Here is a 22,665-nt window from a genome sequence, read left to right as displayed (position 1 = left end):
CAGACCACAAGGCACTAAAAGTGCAACTCAACTCCAACAAAAATGCTCAACCTCACATTTTTTTTGTTTATTTTTTATTTTAATAGGTACAAGTTGAATTTTGGTGTTGCCATAATCTAAATAGTGTCCATTTTATCTCACAGATAATATGTCACTTCTCACCCACTCCCACCCTTCCCTGTTTTGAGTTTCCAGTATCCATTATGCCACTCGATGTGCCTTTATGTAGCCATAGTTTAGCTCCCACTTATCAGCAGAAACCTGTGGCATTTATTTTTCAGTTTCTGGGTTACTTCACTTAGGATAATGGCCTCCAGTCCATCAAAGTTTCTGTAAAAGCCATTATTTCCTTCATTACTATAACTATGTAATACTACACGGTGTATGTGTGTGTCTCTTTGTGTACACCTTGTATTCTTAATCCACTTATTAGTTGATGGGATTTAGGTAATCTCTAATACTGTGATTGGGAATTGTGCTGTGATAAACAAAGAAGTATGTTTATCTTCTGTTATATCTTTTCCTCTGAGTAGATACCCAGTCATGAGATTGCAGAATCAAATAGTAGATCTACTTTTAGTTCTCTGAGAAATATCCATCCTGGTATATATAGAGATTGTACAAATTTATATATCTATCAATAAAATAAAAGTGTTCTCTTTTCACTGCCTCTACTCACTACTTTTTGAACTTCTCCTTTTTTTCTTTTTTCTTTTTCTTTTCTTTCTTTCTTTTCTTTTTCTTTTTTTTTGAGACAGAGTCTCACTTTGTTGCCCTTGGTAGACTGTTGTGGCATCATAGCTCACAGCAACCTCAAACTCTTGAGCTCAAGTGATTCTCTTGCCTCAGCCTCCCAAGTAGCTGGGACTACAGGTGCTGCCACAAAACCCAGATATTTGGAGATGAGGTCTCACTCTGGCTCAGGCTGGTCTCAAACTCGTGAGCTCAGGAAATCCACCTGCCTCGACCTCCCAGAGTGGTAGGATTACAAGCATGAGCCACTGCACCTGGCCGTGACTTAATAATGGCCACTCTGACTGGGGTAAGGTCACATCTCATTGTGGTTTAGCCTCATACTTGTACCATCACAGTAAGTGATTCAAGACTTGACCACTCCATTAACTTGTCTCAATCAATTGCTCAGACACCTGGATGCTCTCTTCTCTAGAGCTCAGCTTAGTTCTTCACAAGAACCTAAGGAGCCACATAGTCACACAGATGACTGAGGTAGGACTGGGCCACAGGGCCAATCCTTATGAAAACAGTGTAACCCATCTTTTGTGATTATATAGGTATTTTTCAGTTACAATCCTGTTGAATTTTTGATAGTGAAACCTACTTTCTAAGTTTTAATGCTGCTGTTAGGTCTTCCATTTCTAGGTATCTCAGGCCAGTTACTCTCTGAGTCTTACCTGCCACCTTGCTTCTGCTTCCTGTGTGCTTAATGTTTTTCACAGAAAGGTTTTAGCAGCATTCTCTCCACTCGTATTATCCTTCCTATTCCTTTCCTGTCATTTTCTTCCCTTTCCCTTCCTACTTATTTATTTAAAAGAAGGATACTTACCACTTAACTAATGACAAAACTGTTGTTATATAGTATGAAAAACCAAAAATGACAATATGACTTGGAAATGGAAACCACAGTATGTACATATATAGTAATCACAGTGGTCACTGTATCACCAATGGTGTCCTGCTTTATTTTTTCTTGCAACAATCATTTTGTAATCTAAGAATTTTCCATGCATTTTGTCGTGTCTCATAAAGACTGGATAAGTGGGAAAGTGGAAAAGAGAGAGAAACAGAGAGAGAGTCTCTTTTTGTATGGTTCTTTTCTCTGTTGAGAAGTTATGGATCCTTTTATAAAAGGTAAGCTTTTTTCCTCCCAAGGGGAAAAACTGGTTTTAAAAGTACTAATATCTTTTTTTTTGTCTGAGGTTACTGTGAGCTATGACACCATGCCACTCTATTTGGGGTGACAGAGTGAGACTCTGTCTAAAAAAAAAAAATGATTAATATCACAAAGTTTTCTGTGCTATGGGAAAACATGATTGACTATTGGAGGTCTAAAGTAAGAAAGATTGAAGAGAGAATAGTACAACAAATTTTGTGGTTATCTGTATGGCTAACTTTCCAAGAGTTCCATATTTTTTTAATCTTTCCTAAATTTGAAATGGAGAATAAAAGTAGTCTCCTAAGATTTTAAATCCCCAAATGTTTAATATTTTAAATGTGAAAAATGTTTCATTCAGTCCTCCAATATATGTATTTCTTAAAGTCTTAAAATACTTTCTGGAGACACCAGAATTTAAATTATTTTAAAATCTGAACAATAGTACAACACTATTGTTCAGAAAAAGAAAACTATATCTGCAGTCCTACTTGCCTGCTTTATGAATATGTAAATGTGTCATTGTAAATCTCTCTTTTCAATCATTTTAGGCAGATCAGAGCTCCACTGTCAGTTGCTCAAACTTTTGACTTTTGTAGGTTGTATATTTGACTTGTAATAGCTTACAATTCCAGCTGATCCAAAAAAGAAAGGGAGCTACCTCTGAAAAAGTGTCCCTAATATGTATTCACTGAAATACTTTACCACTAAATTAAAAAAAAATAAAAGCATATTATTTTTTTTCCTGAGAAAGGGAAGCACTTGGAGGGCTTTATGACTTTTTGAAGACTTAGGACAATGTAAAGGAAAATTGAATGTTTACTATTTACAAAACAATCTATGCAAACAAGATATATAAAAGGAAAAACAAAACATATTGTACCACTGCATTATTCAGTAACCTTTTGGTTACAAGTGACACTCATTCAAACTAGATTATGCCATAAGTGTGAACTCATTGGTCTATATACTGTGAAGGCTAAACAGCGGTGCTGATTTCATGTAAGGATGAATCCCACATTCAAATGTCACTAGCAATCTGTGTCATTCTCTGCTTCTCTTGTTTCTGATTTCTTTTTCAGATATATGATTTTCATCATTATAAATATGGCTCCTAGAAGCTCCAGTTTAGTAAATCACAGAGAAGCCCTCTTCCCCAGCTCCCATGTCACCAATTCCACCTACATCTCCTTCTACCACTCTGATAAAAAATGTCACATTTGATCTGGTCAATCAAATAATAACAATTCTGGCAGGCTTAGCTTGAACCAGGTGATCCTACTTAAATCAACTGCACATTTAAGTGGGTGTGTAATTCTAATTCAGAGGTCAGTCTATGTGTGTTGCAGTGAGCAATGTTTCTAAACAAATCACCCAAAACCCTTGTTGTAAAAAATAATCATTCATTTTGCTGGTAAATTCTATAGAATAGGGATTCTCACAGGACAGGAGAGGCCTGTTTGCTTCACTTGTTATCTAGGTGGGTCAGAGGAAGTGGTCTGGAATCATCTGAAGCCTCACTCACTATGTCTTGAGTCAATTTTTGTAAATAGTGAATGGTGAGTGTCCAGTTTCAGTCTTTTACATGTGGTTATCCAGTTCTCCCAGCACCATTTATTGAATAGGGATTCTTTCCTCTAGTGTACATTTTTGTTTGGTTTATCAAAGATCAGATGGCAATGACAGACTGGTTTCATCTCTTGGTTTTCTATTGTGTTCCACATGTCTCTGTCTCTGTTTTTGTGCCAATACCATGTTGTTTTGATCACTGTGGACTTGAAACATAACCTGAAGTCTTGTAGAATGATGCTTCTGGCTTTGTTTTTGTTACTAAGAATTGTCTTGGCTATATAAATGTTTTTTCATGGTTCTATACAAAATGAAGTACTATTTTTTCCAGTTCTTCAAAGTATGATGTTAATATTTGAAGGTGGATTACATTAAATGTGTAGATTACTTTGGGAAGCATAGACACTTTAACAATGTTTTTTTCTTCCCAGCCAGGACCATGGTATGTTCTTCCATTTGTTAATGTCTTCGGCTATTTCTTTTCTTAGGGTTTAATAATTCTCTTTGTAGAGGTCCTTTACCTCTTTTGTTATGCATATTCCTAGGTATTTCATTTTCTTTGTAGGTACTATGAAGGAAATTGTTTTCTTGATTTGCTTCTCAACTTGGCTGTTATTGGTGTATACAAAGACTACTAATTTGTGGACATTGATTTTTTTGCCCTGAGACATTACTGTATTTCTTGATCAATTCCAGGAGTCCTGCAGTTGAGTCTTGGGTTCTCTGAGTATAAGATTATATCATTAGCAAAGAGTGAGAGCTTGACCTCCTTTGTCTCCATTTGGATGCCCTTTATGTTGTTCTTTTATATAGTTCTTTTGCCTTATTGCATTGGCTAGAACTTCTAGAACTATATTGAATAATAGTGGACATCTCTGTCTTGTTCCTGTTCTAAGTAGAAAAGCAGACAGTTTTACCTTATTCAGTATGATATTAGATGTCTGTTTGTCATAGACAGCTTCAATCAGTTTAAGAAATGTGCCATCCATGCCTATTTTCTTAAACATTTTTTCTAAGAAAAGGATGGTGAATTTTGTCAAATGCTTTTTCTGTATATATTAAAAAGATCATATGGTGTTTTTTTTTGTTTGTCTTTTTTTAGTTATATGATAAATTACAATTATAGATTTGTGTATGTTAAGCCAAACTAGCATCCCTGGAATGAAGCCTACTTGATTATGATATATATATATATGTGAAATTTATATATATATATAAATTTGTAGCTAAAATCTATTAGCTAAGATCTTTGTTGCATATTTTTGCATTGGTATTCATTAGTGAAATTTCCTGGTTTGTGAATCAAGGTGATGTTTGGTTCATAGAACGTGATGGGGAAGGTTCCTTCCTTCTCAATATTTTGGAATAGGTTCTGCAGTATAGGTACAAGCTCATTTTGAAGGCATGATAGAATTCTATCTGGTCCTGGGCTTTTTTGTTGTGGTTATTGGAAGATTTTTATTGTTTCTGAAATCTCAGTGCTTGATACTGGTCTGTTTAAGAGATCTATTTCTTCTTGGTTAAGTCTAGGGAGATGGTGTGATTCCAGGTATTGGTCCATTTCCTCCACATTGTCAAATTTCTGTGCATAGAGTTTCTAACAGTAGTCACAATCCCTTGTATATCTGTGGTATCTGTTGTTCTCTCTTTTTGTTCCTGATTGAGGTTTTGAGAGATTTTACTTTTCTGTTTCTAGTAAATCTGGCCAAAGGTTTATAAATTTTGTTTATCTTTTGGAAGAACTAAGTTTTTGCATCATTAATTTTTTGCATGATTCATTTATTTTCAATTTCATTTATTTCAGATTTAATATTGGTTATTTCTTCTGCTAGGTTTGGAATATATTGCTCTTCATTTTACATTTCCTTGAGATGCTTCATTTGTTGTTGATGTGTTCTCTTTCTATTTTTTGGATATAGACATCTAATGTGATAAAATTTCCTTCTTTGGACTGCTTTTGCAGTCTTCCACAGGTTTAGGTAGCGTTTGGCTTCAATGTTGTTATGTTCAGGAAATTTAATAATTGCTCCCTTTATCTCCTCCTTCACCCAACTGTCATATTAAGCATAAGGTTGTTTGGTTTCCATGTCTTTGTGTGGGGATGAAAATTTCATTGGAGTTGAGTTCTATCTTTATTGCCTTGTAGTCTGAAAAGGTACAGGTATCATTGCAATTCTTTTAATTTTATAAAAATTTGATTTTTATCCTAGGTTATGATCTATTTTGGAGTATAATCCATTGGCTGATGAGAAGAATGTATACTCATTAGTTCTGGAATGGTATGTTCTGTATATTTCTATTAAGACCAATCATTTTAGGGTCACCTTTAATCCTTTGTATCTTTGTTTAGTTTCTGTGTAGATGATCTGTCCTGTAGTTCTCTCAGATGGGTGTTAAAAGTCCCCAGCTATTGTGGTGCTATGGCATATCATATTGTTCAGAATAATCAAGGTCTGTTTCATTAATCTGGGAGCATTTAAGTTGGGTACAGAAACATTTAGAATAGAAATGTCCTCTCATTGTATTTTTCCCTTGGACAGTATGAAGTGACAATCTTTTTCTTTCTTAACTTTAATTCCACATACATCTGAAAATAAAATTGGTTCAAATCTGCTTGTATCTGAAAATAAGACTTCAACCCCTCTTTTCTACGATTTCCATTTGCCTAAACTATTGTTGTCCAACTCTTTATCCTGGTATTGTTTTGTCCTTTGAGGTTAGGTGTGTTTCTTGTAGCTATCATATAGATAGCTTATCCATTCTGCTAGTCTGTATGACTACAGTGGGGAATTCAAGTCATTTACATTTATTGAGAAAATTGATAAGTATGGTGGAGTTCTATTCATGTTATTTTGTAAAAGTTTGTTGCTTAGTTTTATCCTTTGCATCATTGTGGAAGCTAAATTTTGTCCTTTATTTTGTTGAGAGTTTACTTTGTTGGTGGTCTATTATGTTGGCCAGTGTGGAGAACAAGTTCGGGTATTTCCTGCAGAGCAGGTTTTGTTTGAGTGAATTTTGTCAATGTTTGCATGTCAGTAAAATACTTGGTTTCTCCATTGAATTTGAACCTTAGTTTAGCAAGATGTAGAATTCAGGGCTGAAAACTGTTTTGTTTAAGAAGGTTAAAGGTAAAGGACCACTCTTTTCTGACTTGAAAAGTTTAAATTGAAAGTCCCTCTGAAATGGGTGCTTGCTCCTGGCTGCTTGCAAAATTTTCTCTCTCATTTTGACCTGGCCCACTTTCATTACAATGTGTCTTAGAGATGCTCTGTTTTTGTTGAAATGAACTAGGGTTCAATATCTCTTAAAAAGGAGTGTATTGGAGTCTTTGGGTCATTCTTCTTTCCCCTCTTGGATACCTATAATTCATATGTTTGAATGCTTCATGAAGTCCCACAATTCTCTAAGTCAGCAGTTCTCAACCTGTGGGTCATGACCCCTTTGGGGGTCAAACGACCCTTTCACAGGGGTTGACTAAATACATCCTGCATATCAAATATTTACCTAATGATTCATAACAGTAGCAAAATTACAGTTATGAAGTAGCAACAGAAATAATTTTGTGTTTGGGGGTCACCACAACATGAGGAACTGTATTAAAGGGTTGCAGCATTAGGAAGGTTGAGAACCACTGCTCTAAGTGATTGCTCTGCTGTTTCTTCTTTTTGTCTCTTTAAATGCCTGTTTTAACACAACAGCCTAATCCTCTATCTCTGAGGTTCTTTCTTCTACATTGTCTAATCTGTTTTTGATAAATTAAGTTCCCTGATTGACTCCTTTGATTCCTTGAGCTCCTCTATAGCCTTCCTGATTTCATCATGTCTTTCATTCATTTTGGGTGGTTAGTTTTTGAATTTCTTTTGTTGATTTTCCACTTTTTCAGCAATTACCTTTATTGTTTTTTGCCATCCATGCTTTATATTCCCTTTCTGTTATTTCCATAATTTCTTTATAGGTGGGATCTTCTGTTGTAGCTACCTCAGCTCTTCCCATCTTTGGGGATTTCTCTGTTCTGGTTTTTCATGTTGCCAGATTTTTTCTGCTGATTCCACTCCATGTGTGTTTTATTCATGTTCACTTCCATTCCCTACTTTCCCCTCCCATTTACTTCTTTTCTTTAAATTATCTTGTCTCTGTGCATAGTTGTTGAAGTGGCCTTTTGGTATAGGTCGAATAGGAAGATAAGGGTAAAAGAGTGAGAAGGAAAAAAAAAAGAGGGAAAAAGGATAAAAGGATAAAAATTGAAGAAAAGGAGAGAAGGACAAAAAGAGAAAGGCAGGAGTAATAATTGTATTTGGCAGGGTATTTTGGCCTCTGGGAGGATGGGCTGGCTGAGTCCCTCCAGGTAAGGAGCTCCTTAACTTCCTGAGCAAAAACAGGACCCCTCCTCCCTAATATGAAAGAAAAACAATAGTAGGTTGAGCCTACTAATTCCATCCTTCAACAGGCCAAAGATAGGGTACCCTACACCATGGGCTCAAGGCTTCTTTGAGTTAGGCCAATGGCATGACACCTCAACCCTGTCCTCAAAGGAGGATATGTTCCATAAATAGAATATAGAATGAAATAGATAAAACAGACCAGAAAGTAGAAAAAATAATAAAAATAAAGAAAATTAAAAATTAAATTACATAAAACATAAAAATAAAGGATATCATAATTGTTTGAAAAATTTATGAAAGATGAGCAAAGTAGAAAAAAATCTCTAAAAAATAAAGAAAATGGAGAAAAATAGGAAAGAAAGAAAGAATAAAAGGGGCACAAAGACTGTAGTAAAAAAATGGAGTCCTTAATACTGAAAAAAAGGAAAACTGAAAAAATAGGAATACAACAAAACAACAACAATATAAAAACTAGGGAAGAAAACTTTTTAAAGTGTATAATGATATATATTTCCTGGACATCAGTTGGTGCTCCAAGAATATAGGAATAAAGAGAAAAAAGATATATAATGCAATATATTTCCTGAACACCAGGTGGTACTCTAGGGTTAAGAAACACAAAACAAGCATGATGATTCTGCTGTATAGGATAGGGGCAGAAGCCACTGCCTAGTTGCTCAGGAGACCTTTACCATCTTCCCGTCTATTTGCCCTCAATCAGGGCTTGTTTACCTCCCTAGCATTTGGTTCCCACAGGGTTGGGAGACTGATGCTTTCACCAGACTTCTTAGGAGACATGCTCCCACCTTCCAAACAGTGATCATTGGGTTACAAATTGGCTTTCTCAGGGATGTAGGAGCCACCCAAGTTGCCCAAGGATGGCTGCCCAAATTGAGCAGGTGCACCAGAGCTGGCCAGGTGCTGGGACCCTGTAGGCTGTTCCTCCTGGGTGGCCCTCCCACAATGGTGACACTCTGCTAGCAGCAGAACTAATATGAATTCCACCCCACCCTGTGGTTCAATTCTGGCGGCCAGGCTCCACTGAAGTTCACTTACTTGCTTAAGCCCTCCCAAGGCAACTCTTGTGAGCACCCAAATCTGAAAAATACTACAGAATAGAATTTCCCTGTCTCCAGCCCTTTACCAGAAGGCTGGCCAGCCTTTGCCTGCATCTAGTCCCTTGCTTTCTGTGCCAGTCTTCTACTGTTCCTGACCTCTTCTTTGGCTCATGGAGTCCCCTGGTATTTCATTGTGCCACCCAAGTGATGTTTCTGGGCAGGACACCTGAGCCAGAGTTTGCTAGAGTTCTCTCTCCCTGGTCTCACTACTAGTGGCTTCTAAGAAGTCGTCTCTAGTGCAACATCTTGTTCTGCCCCCTTGAGACTATTCTTTCAAGCAAAGTTTCACAAGGATGGAAAAAGAAACACTACATGTACTCACTATTACACTGGAACTAATTAATAAACACCCATTTCATATTTGGTAGTAAAGCTCAACAGAAAGCAAGCAGATGGGAAGGGCAGGGCAGGGGATAAACTCACACCTAACAGGTATAATGCACAATATCTGGGTGAGGGGGAGCACACTTATAATTTTGTTTCAAACTACACAAAAGCAATTCCCACAACCAATTCCCCTCTAGCTACCCAAAAGCAATTCACATAACCCGTATCCCTGTAATAGTCAGAAACTAGGAAAAATGGAACAAAATAAAACAAAACAAAAATAATATATATATATATTTTAAAAGGATAGTGAAGTTCTTCTGCTGACCTTCAAGACTTTACCTCTGTGAGTTCTATAGCTTCAAAGACATCATCTCCTTGGAGAGGACCCTGAGCCTCAGATGAGACCATAGTTCAGACTGCCACCTTGTGCTTGACATTGAGGAGAGAACTGCTCAGAATTCTGTCCTTAAATATACATGTTATTTAAAGCCACTGAGTTTGTTGCAATTTGTTCCCCACGAATAGTAATAATAACACACTGTCAAACATGGATAATAAAAAAACTTCACTCATGTTCATTAAATTAAATGAAATAATATGAATACTGAATGCAAAGTGCTTAAAATTGTTCCTGGCATATGGCGATTATACAAAAATATTAGCTATTATAAAAATTACTGACGCTGCTGTTACTTTGTATTTTTCTTTTATCATTTTGAGTATCAACCCTAAATGTGAGGGTCATTACCATGTTTGTAATTGTTCATATAAAGTTAATCTGATCTTTATTTTGATTTTTATTTTGACATTTTATGGGATGAGGTTTCTCCTTCAACCCCATTTGTTTACATATACATATGTATGTAGGCCTCTGAAGAGTAATGTTGCATAGACCATAGTGAGCTTCTTCACTATACATGCAATGCAAAACTTTTCATCCAGAAGACAATTCACCCTATATTTGTGCCCATTATTTCTACCCTATTTGTTTTGTTGTGTAAGTAATTACCAATAATCTTCATTTTGAATCAGCAGTTTGCAGCCTCCAAAGAGAGTATTTGCATCTTTTCTCTGTCAAATTTCAGCTTTGTCTTGCACATTCTGGGAAAGCATTTCAAATTTTCCCTGTATCTTCTAATCAATAACTTATTATATTCTTCTGAGAATCCAATATTATTTCCAAAACTTTTTCAAGAGCCATGTAATAGATAATTTTCTGAATTAATAATTTTTTGGAATTTCTTGCATATTGTATATTGTTTAATACATTTGATTTTTCATTATATTTTTACAAATTGTCAGTAAGTATGTTTGTATTTTCTTTTAATGTCATTTGAATTGCAATTTTTTCATGATTGTTTATCAGCAGATGTTAACTATATTTCTAGCCCCATGACAGTGCCATCTTGTCTTAAATAATGCAATTTGTAGTGAGCTTTAAAATGTAATATGAGTCTTTCAACTTCATTCTCTTTCAAGATTATTGTGACTATTTGGGGTCTCTTTAATTTCCATATGAATTTTAAAGCAAGCTTGTTAATTTCTGCAGAAAAACCAGGTGGACTTTGAGAGTTAGTGCACAGTATCTGCAAGCCAATCTGGGGTGGTTGATTGACACTTGAACACAAATCTGATCCACAAATGTGAGATGCCTTTACATTCATTTAGATATTTCTGCATTTTGTCAAAGATGTTTTGTAATTTACCCTGAATAAGTTTTCTACTTCTTTTGATAAGTTTATTTTTAGTTATTTTACTACTTCTGATGCTCTTAAATGGATTTGTTTTCTCAATTTCATTTTGATCATTCATTGTTACTATATAGAAATACAAGTGATATTATATGTTGATTATGGGGGCAAGACATGATTGCAAGAGGGGCTTTGCCTAACAATTGCAATCAATGTAACCTGGCTTATTGTACCCTCAATGAATCCCCAACATTAAAAAAAAAAAAAAGAAAGAAAATTGAAGTCTTGCTAAACTCCTGTATTAATTTTAACTTTTTTTTTTGAAGTGTACTATCCTTGGACATTTTTGTATACTATATACACAAACAAATTTCTTACTTTCTAATCTGACACTCATTTCCTTGGATGGAACTTCTAGTATAAGCAGACTAGAAATGATGAAGAGAAAATATCCTTTACTTGTGCTAGTCTTAGGGGAAAATTGTTTGGTCTTTTCTCATTAGGTATGATGTTTGCTGTGAGATTTATAGATGACCTCTATAAATTAAAAAAAAGTGCTTTTATATTTTTAGTTTTGAATATTTATAATATTGTTCTTTTAAAAAAATGTTCATGAAAGAGTAGAATTATTATATATTTTAATTCACCAGCAGGCCTGGGCTTCTCATTATTGGAATTTTTTGTTAGTTCATTTAATAATTTAATCTCTTAACTTCTGTACTTGTATCCATATAGTCCATTTCTTTATGAGTGTTTATAGTTTTATCTTTTAGGAATTTAATCTATTTCGTATAAGCTATCTAATTTAATGGCAAATATTTTTATAGTTTTATGTTGTTTTTTTATTTCTGTAAGTTTGTAATAATATCACAGCCCTCTTTTCCAAATTTAGTATTTCCAGTCTTTGCTTTTTCTTGGTAAGCCCTAGCTTTGAGTTGTCAATCTTGTTGATCTTTACAAAAATTAATTTTCTATATATTTAATGTCTATTTTGTTTCTGTTTCTCCATTGCTAATATTTATGTTAGTAAATGTTTAGAGTGTCATTTTAATTTCCTTGTCATTTATTTTTTTTTGGTGGTTGCCCTGGGGATTATAATTAATATTTAACAATCTAGTTAATATTAATGCCAACTTAATTTCAATAATATGTAAGCACTGGATCCTATATAATTCTTTTTCTAACCTCATTTATATAATTTACATATTAGAATATTATTAGAAATTTTTAAATAACTATTAGTTTATGCTATTCTTTTAAAATCTGATACATGAATAAAATAGTTATATCCAAAAACATATTTATACTCTTTTATATATTTACTAACGCAGTTGCCTTTATTTCTTCAGGTACATTCAAGTTCCTGTCTGGTGTTTTTTAACTTCGGTCTTAAGGACTCCCTTTAGCATTTTGTTTAGCATAGGTCTTCTTGCAAATAATACTCTCAGTTTTTGTTTATCTGAGAATATCTTAATACAGCCTCATTTTTGCACTTTAGATTTGACTGATGTGGAATTTTTTGCTTGACGGTACTTTTCTTTCACCACTTTGAATCTGTCATCCACCTACTAGCCTTCTTGTTTTCTGATGATAATTAAGCTATTGATCTTATTGACAAGCTGTTATACATGACAACTGAGATTAGTCTCTCCTTATTTTCAAGACTTTTTTGTTGTCTATCGCTTTTGACAGATTGTCTATTAAGTGTCTACATATTTATACCTAGGAATTTAATGTTATTCCAATTCATTTAGTTTTCTGAATGTAGAGTTTAATATTTGTCATCAAATTTAGTACGTTTGGGGGCATTATTATTTCTGTTCCTTCCCTTTTTCTATTCTGGAAGTCCACAGTGTAGTATTTGTGTTTTATATTGTTCCATCTTGTGGAGAGACCTGTAAGATGGCGACGGCCGCTGGCCTAAAATGGCGGAGGGATGGGAAAAACCTAACCTGTAGAGATAGCTGCTCCCCAGAAACAGATGACGCGCTAACTGCTTGTACTACATTAGGCAACCTATAACGGAGCCCTTTCCCTAGCAACTGTTGAGGTTGCCTCCCCTAGGGTTCCCATTAGGTGGAGTGGCTGGAAAGTCCCGAGAGCTAGCACCGGATGCGGGGGAGGCGGAAGCCTGGGGGATATAAGTACCAGAGAGTTTGTAATGGGGGAGGATTGATTGATAGGAGAAAGAAGAGGAAGGAAGAGGAGAGCTTGCTGTTTTCCCGAGCTGTATCATCTCTACAATAAAGTGCCCTTGATCCTTCCGTTGGTGTCCTCGTCCCTGCTGGTCAGCAGCCCTGCGACACCGACACATCTGTCCTTGATGCTGGGTAAATTTTTTCACTTGTTTTATTTCTCTTTTCTTCACCTGGATGATTTCAGTCAACTTTGTTCAATTTTCCTTATTTTTTCTTTTGCCAGGAAAATTCTGCTGTTGAGTCCTGCTACTAAGTATTTCACTTTGATTACTGTAATTTTCAACTCCATCATTTTTAATTTTTTTCCTTTTATAATTCTATCTCATTATTAGCATTTTCTTTTTTTTTTTTTTTTTGTAGAGACAGAGTCTCACTGTACCGCCCTCGGGTAGAGTGCCGTGGCGTCACACGGCTCACAGCAACCTCTAACTCTTGGGCTTAAGCGATTCTCTTGCCTCAACCTCCCGAGCAGCTGGGACTACAGGCGCCCGCCACAACGCCCGGCTATTTTTTTGTTGTTGTTGCAGTTTGGCCGGGACTGGGTTTGAACCCTCCACCCTCGGCATATGGGGCTGGCGCCTTACTCACTGAGCCACAGGCGCCATTTTCTACTTAGAAAGACATAATGGTTTTATTTTTCCTTTTTTCATTTCAGAATATTACAGGAGTATATACCTTTTAGTTACATAATTTGCTTTTGTACATTTTAAGTCAAGGTTATATGTGTGCCCTTCACCCAAATATGTACATTGTGTCAGTTAGTTGTAAAGCTATCCTACCTTTCAACTCCCTTCCCACCTACTTGATTTCAGTTTAGTTTTCCTTCCATACATACAAGAAAGTGATGCTCAACTAGTTCCAATTTAGTATTGAGTACATGCGATGTGTATTGTTCCATTTCTGTGGTACTTCACTTAGAAAAATGGTTTCTAGTTTCATTCAGGTTGTCACCAAAGATAATAGATAGACACTTTTATGGCTGAGTAGTACTCCATGGAATGTGTATACTATGTTGTGTTAATCCACTCATGTATGGTGTACGCTTGAGTTGCTTCCATGTCTTTGAGATTGTGAATTGTGCTGCTAATTTGAGTGCGGATGTGGTTTTTATAAAAAGATATTTTTTTCTTAGAGGATATACTAAGGAGTGGTAGTGCTGGGTCAAATGGTAGGTCTACTTTAAGTTCCTTGAGGAATCTCCACACAACTTTCCACCATTTAATCTGCAGTCCCATCAGCAGTATATAAGAGCGCTTTTCTATTCACTCCAGCATTTATTGCTTGGGCACTTTATGATGTAAGCCATTCTCATTGAGGTTAGGTGATATCTCAATTTAGTTTTGATTTGCATTTCCATAACGATTAGAGGCCTTGAGCATTTTTTTTCATGTATTTGTCAGATATTCTTCTGTTTTCATTAGAAAAGTTTCTGTTCATGTCTGTTGCTCACTTTTAAATGGAGTTGTTTGATCTTTTTTTGTTTATTTACTTGAGTTCTTTGTACATTTTAGTTATCAGTCCTTTATAAGATATATAGCATGTGATATTTTTTATATGACCTTATATTTAGAATATCCCAAAGATTCAACTATGAAACCCCTGGGATTGATAAATAAATTCTTGGGTTACAAAATCAATGTACACAAATCAGTAGCTTTCATATACACCAAAAGAAGTCAAGCCGAGAGTGAAGTCAAAGATGCAATACCTTTCACAGTGGCAACAAGAAAAAACATGCCTAAGAATATACTTAACAAATATATAGACCTCTGTAGGCAGAATTATGGAGCACCAAGGAAGGAAATTTCAAAGCACATAAACAAGTGGAAAAATATATCATGCTCATGGATTGGCAGAATAAACACTGTTAAAATGGCTATACCACTGAAAGTGAGTTACAGATTAAATACAACCCCCATTAAAGTACATATACCATTTATTTGAAGATTGTGAAAAAAATAGTTCTATGCATCAGGTGAACCAGAAAGGGCCCTGAGTAGCCAATGCAACGTTCCACATTAAGAACAGAGTGGAAGGCATCACTTTATCAGACTTCAAGCTATATGTAGGAAAGCTTAGAGACAAATTGTTTTATTGTATTTGATATGGCTTATCAATTTTGCTGAGAGAGCTTTGTTTATTTCTCTCTGTGCAGATTTTATGTTTCTTGAGTTTTGTGTATCTCAAAACTTGCTATAGAAACTAAAACAGCCTGGTACTAGCATAGACACAGAGGACATCACCCTAGGGATCACAACAGGGAATCCAGGGATGAAATCATCTTCATTTTCTCACCTGATTTTTTTATAAAAGAGAAAAAACATATATGGGGGTGGGGTGGGGGGGGGAAATTTCCTATTCAATAAATGGTTCTGGGAAAACTGGATAGCCACATATAAAATATGGAAACAGGCCCCAAACCTCTCACCACTCATAAAAATTAATTCACGATGGACAAAAGACTTAAACCTAAGGCAAGAAACTATAAGAATTCTGGAAGAAAATGTTCTAAAAAACTCTTATAGATATTGGCCTAGGCAAAGAATTCATGAAGAAGGCTTCCCAAGCAATCACAGCAACAAAAAGAATAAATAAACAAGACTGATCAAACTAAAAAGCTTCTGCAAAGCCAAGGGCACAATTAAAAGAGCAAATAGACAAGCCACAGAATGGGAGAAAATGCTTTTAACTCTTTACTTTACAAAATGCTGTGTAAGCCTTTAATTCTTTATGAATAGAATCCTCAATGTATTTAAAAACATATGTGTATTTTGCATCAATATGAACATTTTTATCTGCTTCAATGTAGTATATCCAAATTAAATTAGCACTCTGTTGTTTGTGAAAGTTTTCTTTCTTTGCAAAGTGATAAACATAGCCCCGTAAACCCAAACAATTTCCTAAGAGCCAAGTTTTATATCAATTTCAAAATATTATTCGTATTTCAGATAAACTTTCTACTTTGTTTTATTAATATTTTTGTCTGTTTGTATGGGTAAACTCAAGTATCTATGTATGGGATGTAAAATAGAACCATGAAAAAATACTTTCCAAAATAATTGACCTGTTATATATAAAATATACTTCAGGAAGTTCTCCAAAAATTGCAGATGTCACTTTATTATTGTAGATATAAAATTTACAGATGCGCTCATTGGAGTAAAACTACTTAGATTGGAATTCTGAATGAAGCACTTTCTAGGCATGGAAAAGTAACTTAAAGCCTTTGTTCCTTAGTTTCTTTATCTGTAAAGTAATCATAAAAATAGCACCTTCCCAGTGAGTGATTATTACAACCAAATGTTATAAATAAAATACTCATTATATATTTTTTTTTTTTTTGAGAGAATCTTGCTGGGTCGCCCTTGGTAGAGTGCTGTGGCATCACAGCTCACAACAACTTCAAGCTTTTGGGCTTAAGCAATTCTCTTGCCTCAACCTCCCAAATAGCTGGGACTACAGGTGCCCGCCACAATGCCTGATCATTTTTTGTTGCAGTTATCATTGTTGCTTAGCTGGCCCAGGCTGGATTTGAACCCACCAGCCTCGGTATAGGTAGCTGGCACCGTAACCACTGTGCTACAGGTGCCAAGCCTTGAACCTAATTTTTGTACCTATATAAGATATGTATGCAATATATATATGTAGCTATACATATTATTATATGCATTAATAATATATGCTATCTACCTATCTAGACACACATATACAATATATGGATAAAGTATGAAATATATTCTTCCAAAAGATTACAACTATTATTATATTTTGTTGGTCATTTTTATAATTTGTTAAATATTTTCTTTTAAAACTTTATTTGGATTTTTGTGCTTTCTCCTGCCTATCTTTTCCAGCCACTTCATGCTTTTATATACATCTTATTATTCATGTAAACACTTTCAAAAAGTATTGGCTTGCCACTGTGCAGTGTATTAGGTTTCAATGCCAACTCATTAATACATAAACTGAAATATGTCCCAAGAAGGTTATATGAAATGAGGCAGAACGGGAAATGCAAAGCACTTATGTAATCTTTTCTGGTTGTATATTTGGAGGGATAATTCCATATGCTGATAAGCATATTTTAACTAATCAAGCCACTATTCTGAAATGCTGAGAACTTGGAGGTAAGAACTGATAACCCAATCAGATGGTTTTGTGATTTGTAACAGTGTATAATTTTAATGATACATCCAATCAGAGTAAGATGATGTACCTAATTACCACTGAACATTTTGTTCCAAGAATTATGAGATTCCTGCTCATTTCATGGCTCATGTTTTTGTTTTTGTTTTTTCTTTAACTTGAAAAGGGTCCCAGAGCTTCATTCTTTTCTAATTCTCATCTGATCATGATAGGCTCTTAGTGTCAAGAAGTATGTTAGCCTGTCACACTTTCATAGATACTAGAAACACACATGAGATTCCTGGATCAAAGACAAAAACCTTTATTACATATGGCACAGAAGGAAGCTTGAAATTCATACTCACACCTGTTTCCCTGTCTCTAGATCTCATTAGGATTATGTGGAAGAGCCCATATTGGGTGCTGTACACACAGTGGTTTGGGTCACAGCTGAGGAAATGTATACATTTAAAGGGGGCTGCTAGCTAACATGTCCAATCTTTGCCACAGAGAAGGAGACATTGTTCTTAATACTCTATGTAGCCACCACAACCACAACACCACCACTCCCTCCACCCAGAGAAACATACCATGTTTATCTTCTAAGAGTATTCACTATGAAAACTCTTGAAAAGATAGAAAAAATGTTGTCATTACCTCTGCTCAAATGATATGGAGATATATGACAAACTCATGAAGAACTGTGCGCCAATTCTTAGATTTCTTTTACCCATTATTATATCAAGTTGTGTTGCTGCTAAGTGGAAAAGGAATAAAATAAACAAATGTTAGGAACACTTGTTCTGAATACAGGAAATAGTCAATAGAACATTTATCTCATATGATATGTTTATAAAAAGCTCCCTGTGGACTAAAGACATAAACATGAACAGCAAAATTTAAAAATCCTTTACAAAACCAAATGAAATGTCATTTTACTCTAGACGGTGATGTATTTTAAAAACAATACATGAAAATCAGTTATAGGAGTGATAAATCTAACTGAATTTACAAAACAGAATTTGTATGTGTCAGTTATGAACTAGAGAAAATGTCTGTAAAACATAAAATTTGTGAAGGATTACTATGCACATATGTATGGAGATATTTGTAAATCAGCAATAAAATGACAAACAAGCCAGTGGAAATTTGCACACTGATAAAATGGCATTTCAGAAACACAAATGGCCAATAAACATATCAAAAGATGACAAATCTGTCTAGTAATCAGGAAATGTACACTAAGTCCAACTTGTAAACTATTTTAGATATCCTTGGAATGTCAAAAGTAAATGAACATATAAAAATAAGATGTGTAGGCAAAAGTCTTATATACTATGTGCTTGTGGAACAGGAAATTCTGTTACCAGTCTTGAAAAGAATTTACAAATTTACATTAACACAAATAAAACAGAAGTGTGAAGGTAAAATAATGAAGAAATCTCACTCCTACTGACTGCTCTAATCGCTCAACAGGAAAGATGCTCATGGCAGCATTTTTCCATAATAGCAAACTGAATACATAACTCATATGTTTATCACCATGAGAATAAGTAAGCAAATTGTGAGAGACACACAAAAAAGATAGAAGTGTAAAAGAATGAACAATGCCTTCTTCATCAACATAAATTACAGTATTTGCTCATAATATGGAACAAACCCACAGTGAAAGGATACTAATTGTGTGTTTTCATGTATATGAAATTCAAATGTTACAAAACCAGGCAGTTTTTTAAATAAATATTATTGTATACAAAGACTAAAAATCAAACAAAATGTACAATTAGCAATGAAGAATATCACTATGGAACTGTCAGACATTAATAGAAGAGGAATTTATTAAATCTTGGAAGCCTATATAAAACTGATACAGTACTAGACACATACATATAGTTCCAACTTTGGTAGAAAAGAAATATAGATTTCCTGAGTCATACCAACAAAGTACGAAGAATTTTAAATGATAACAATTTTTAAAGTTTACTTAAAGATAGGTATATTTAAATATCCTTTATTTCTTGACATAATTAAATTCCCATTAAGAGAATTAATTAATCATATTTGGAGACATCAAATAGACAATGGTAAGAAAGAAGAAAGAACATCTATTACAAGTTTTAGGACATATGCATTCTTCTTTTGTTGGCAGAATACCATAATTTCACAAGACAAATGTAAGTACATGTTAGAGCACCCTTAGAACATTTTGAAGTCATTTGAAACTCATATAGGCAAATATAAAAGTTTGTATATAACTTTGTAGAAAAGGAAATTTTGTTACCGGAAAGTGGAAATGTAGATGCCAAGGTAAAGTAATTTGTAAAAAACCCAGAAATACTGTCTTATGTACACAATCACTGTGCCTGTAGTGGAACATAACACAGGTTATACTCTTTGTTTTTTACTCACAGATCATTTAATAAAATTATTACAAAGTAATGAAGACAATGTTAATAAGCATTAGAAATATGCAAATTAAGAGCTTATAAATATGCAAAGTAATTATAGGTCTTTATGAGAAAATATTACATTTCAGGTATTACATATATAGAATTATTTTCAATGCATATAGAGAGATTTAGATTATAAAATGTATTTTATAAAACACTCCTACCTGTCAATACATAAAAGTCATGAGTCTATTAGAGGATATGCAAATGTCCAGTTCTCAAGAGAAAACGTCTAAGTCATTAAGATGCTCTTATATACTTGTATTTGTTGATTTGGAAAAAGAGGTACGATGATATACCATTTTACATCAGTCACATGGGGGACATGATATTACTGAATTATGTTATGTTTATCCATAAATACTGCCTTCAACAATCAGAAATTCGAAATATCTATATAGAGGAATGGTCCATGAAAGTAGTATTTTTACATTATGATTTACAATGCAGCTATTAGAAGGTGTGAGTTAGACCTATATACACTAATATAGAGAAAAATCCAAAATATATTGTTGAAGAGGAAGAATCAAATGATGTGTACTATAATTTTCTAGTAATGTTTATAAAGAATCTCTATCCTTGTAGTTTCTCATAAGAATACATTAACATACACGTATATATGCACATTTATATAATATTCACCCCATGTAAGTATGTTTACATATATGCACAGATATATAATATATAAAAGCACACAGTTCTGTAACTTCCATTAGAAGTGATTTTGCAATTTAATTTTAAAGCTCTTTTATACACGTATACAAATTCCAGGAAGCCAATTAACAAAAAAACAATGTGGTCTTCATTTTATGGGACACTTTTCTCTCACTGTACTCAAGGTTTTTTTCTTCATCATATTTTAAAGCAAACCTGTTATAATCTGTTTATGTGTGGTGTTCTATAAGTCTATTTGGGACCTTCTGAGCTGCTTGATTTTGTAACTTTATGTTCTTTGTCAAGTGTGAAAAGTTTGCAGCTATTATTTATTTATGTGTATTCTAAGCACAACATCCTTTCTCATCTCATTATGGCAAAGCAGTGATAGAAATATGTTTGACTTGTCCCAAAATTTCGTTAAACTGTTAATTTTTTTTGTCCATGTTTTGTTTTCTATTGATCAATTCTCAAGTTTGTGGATTTGCTTCTGTCATCACCATTCTGCTTTTCAGTCCATATAGTGATTTTTTCATTCTGATATATTTTCCAGTTATAAAATATAAATTTCATCTTTGTATAGATCCTGAGAATTTATATTTTTTATTAATTTCAAGACCATTTATTTTTAACTCATGGGTCATGGTCAAAATTGTTGGTTTAATGTCTTTGTCTGGTAATACCAGAATTTGTACCATCTCACTAGCGGCTCACATTCTTTTTCTTTGAAAATAGGTCACATTTTTATGGGTTCTGTTGGTTTTTCTTGTTTCCCTTTTCTCATTTTAATAATACTAAATACTTCAAAAATTCTGTGAATCTGTTTCCTATTAAAGCCCTCTGGGGAACGCTCTTTATATTGTCTAAACACCAAGCCAATCACCCAGTTAACTTCAGAAAAAAAGTTAGTTCTTTCTTTTCTACTTTATTTGATGTTTCCAAATCAGCATAGTTTTCAAAGCCTTTTCCATGCTTATTTCTTTTAAATTTTGTTTGTAATTGACACATAAAAAATTAAAGCTATTTTGGGGGCACAGTGTGATGTTTTAATATACGTATGCACTGTGTAATAAAAAATCAGGGCTTTTAACATACCCATCACCTCATATAGGTAATATTTCTTTGTTGTGAGAATATTCAAAATTCCCTGCTCTATTTATTTTGGTATATTCAATACAGTATAGATGACCATGGTCATCCTACTTTGCAATAGAAAACCAGAACACATTTCTTTATCTAACTATAACTTAGTACCTGTTGAATAATCTCTCCTTCAGCCTCCATTCCTCTTACATGCCCCAGCCTCTGATAATCCCTATTCTACTCTCTATTTCTATGATATCTACTTCTTTAGATTCTACCTATGAGTGAGATTATTCCATATTTGTCTTTCTGGCTTATTTTGCCTAATTTAATGTCTTCCCGGCTCCTCCCTGTTGCCCAAAAGCCAGGAGTTCATTCTTTTTTATGGATGAAAAGTATTTCATTGCATTAATACTCTCTCTCACACACACACACAAACACATACACATGCACACACTAATGTGGAGAAATATCCTAATCATAAACATAATATTTAAGAAGAATCATATGCTATGTACTATAATTTCCTAGTAATGATTTTTTATTACATAGATGAATTACAAAGTGGAGGATCTAGGCTTTTAGTATACTCCTTACTTAAATTGCATACCTTGTACCCAATAGGTAACTTTGCATTCTACAGCCCCAAGCTCCGCCTTATGATGAGCCAGTGTTCATCTTATCACTCTTTATGACCATGCATAGCCATTGCTTAACTTCCACCTACAAGTGAGAACATATGATAATCACTTTTTTCCCTGGGTTACATCACTTATAATAATGGTTACCAGGGCTTGGCGCCACATACACTGGAGCTGGCAGGTTTGAATCCAGCCCAGGCCTGCCAAACAACAATGACAACTACAACCAAAAAAAAAAAAAATATATATATATATATATATAGTATTTTATATATATATAGCCAGGCATTGTGGCAGATGCCTGTAGTCCCAGCTACTTGGGAGGCTGAGGCAAGAGAATCGTTTAAGCCCAAGAGTTTGAGGCTGCTGTCATCTGTGATGCCACAGCACTCTACCCAGGGCGACAGCTTGAGACTCTGTCTCAAAAAAAAAATAATGATAATGGTTACCAGTTCCACACAAGTTGTTGCAAAACACATCATTTAATTCTTTTTCATTGTATTCCATGGTATACTTTGGGCTTTGGGGGGTGT

This window comes from Nycticebus coucang, chromosome 4 (genome assembly GCF_027406575.1).
Source record: "Nycticebus coucang isolate mNycCou1 chromosome 4, mNycCou1.pri, whole genome shotgun sequence".
Lineage (NCBI taxonomy): Eukaryota > Metazoa > Chordata > Mammalia > Primates > Lorisidae > Nycticebus > Nycticebus coucang.
This window is presented reverse-complemented; position numbering follows the sequence as displayed.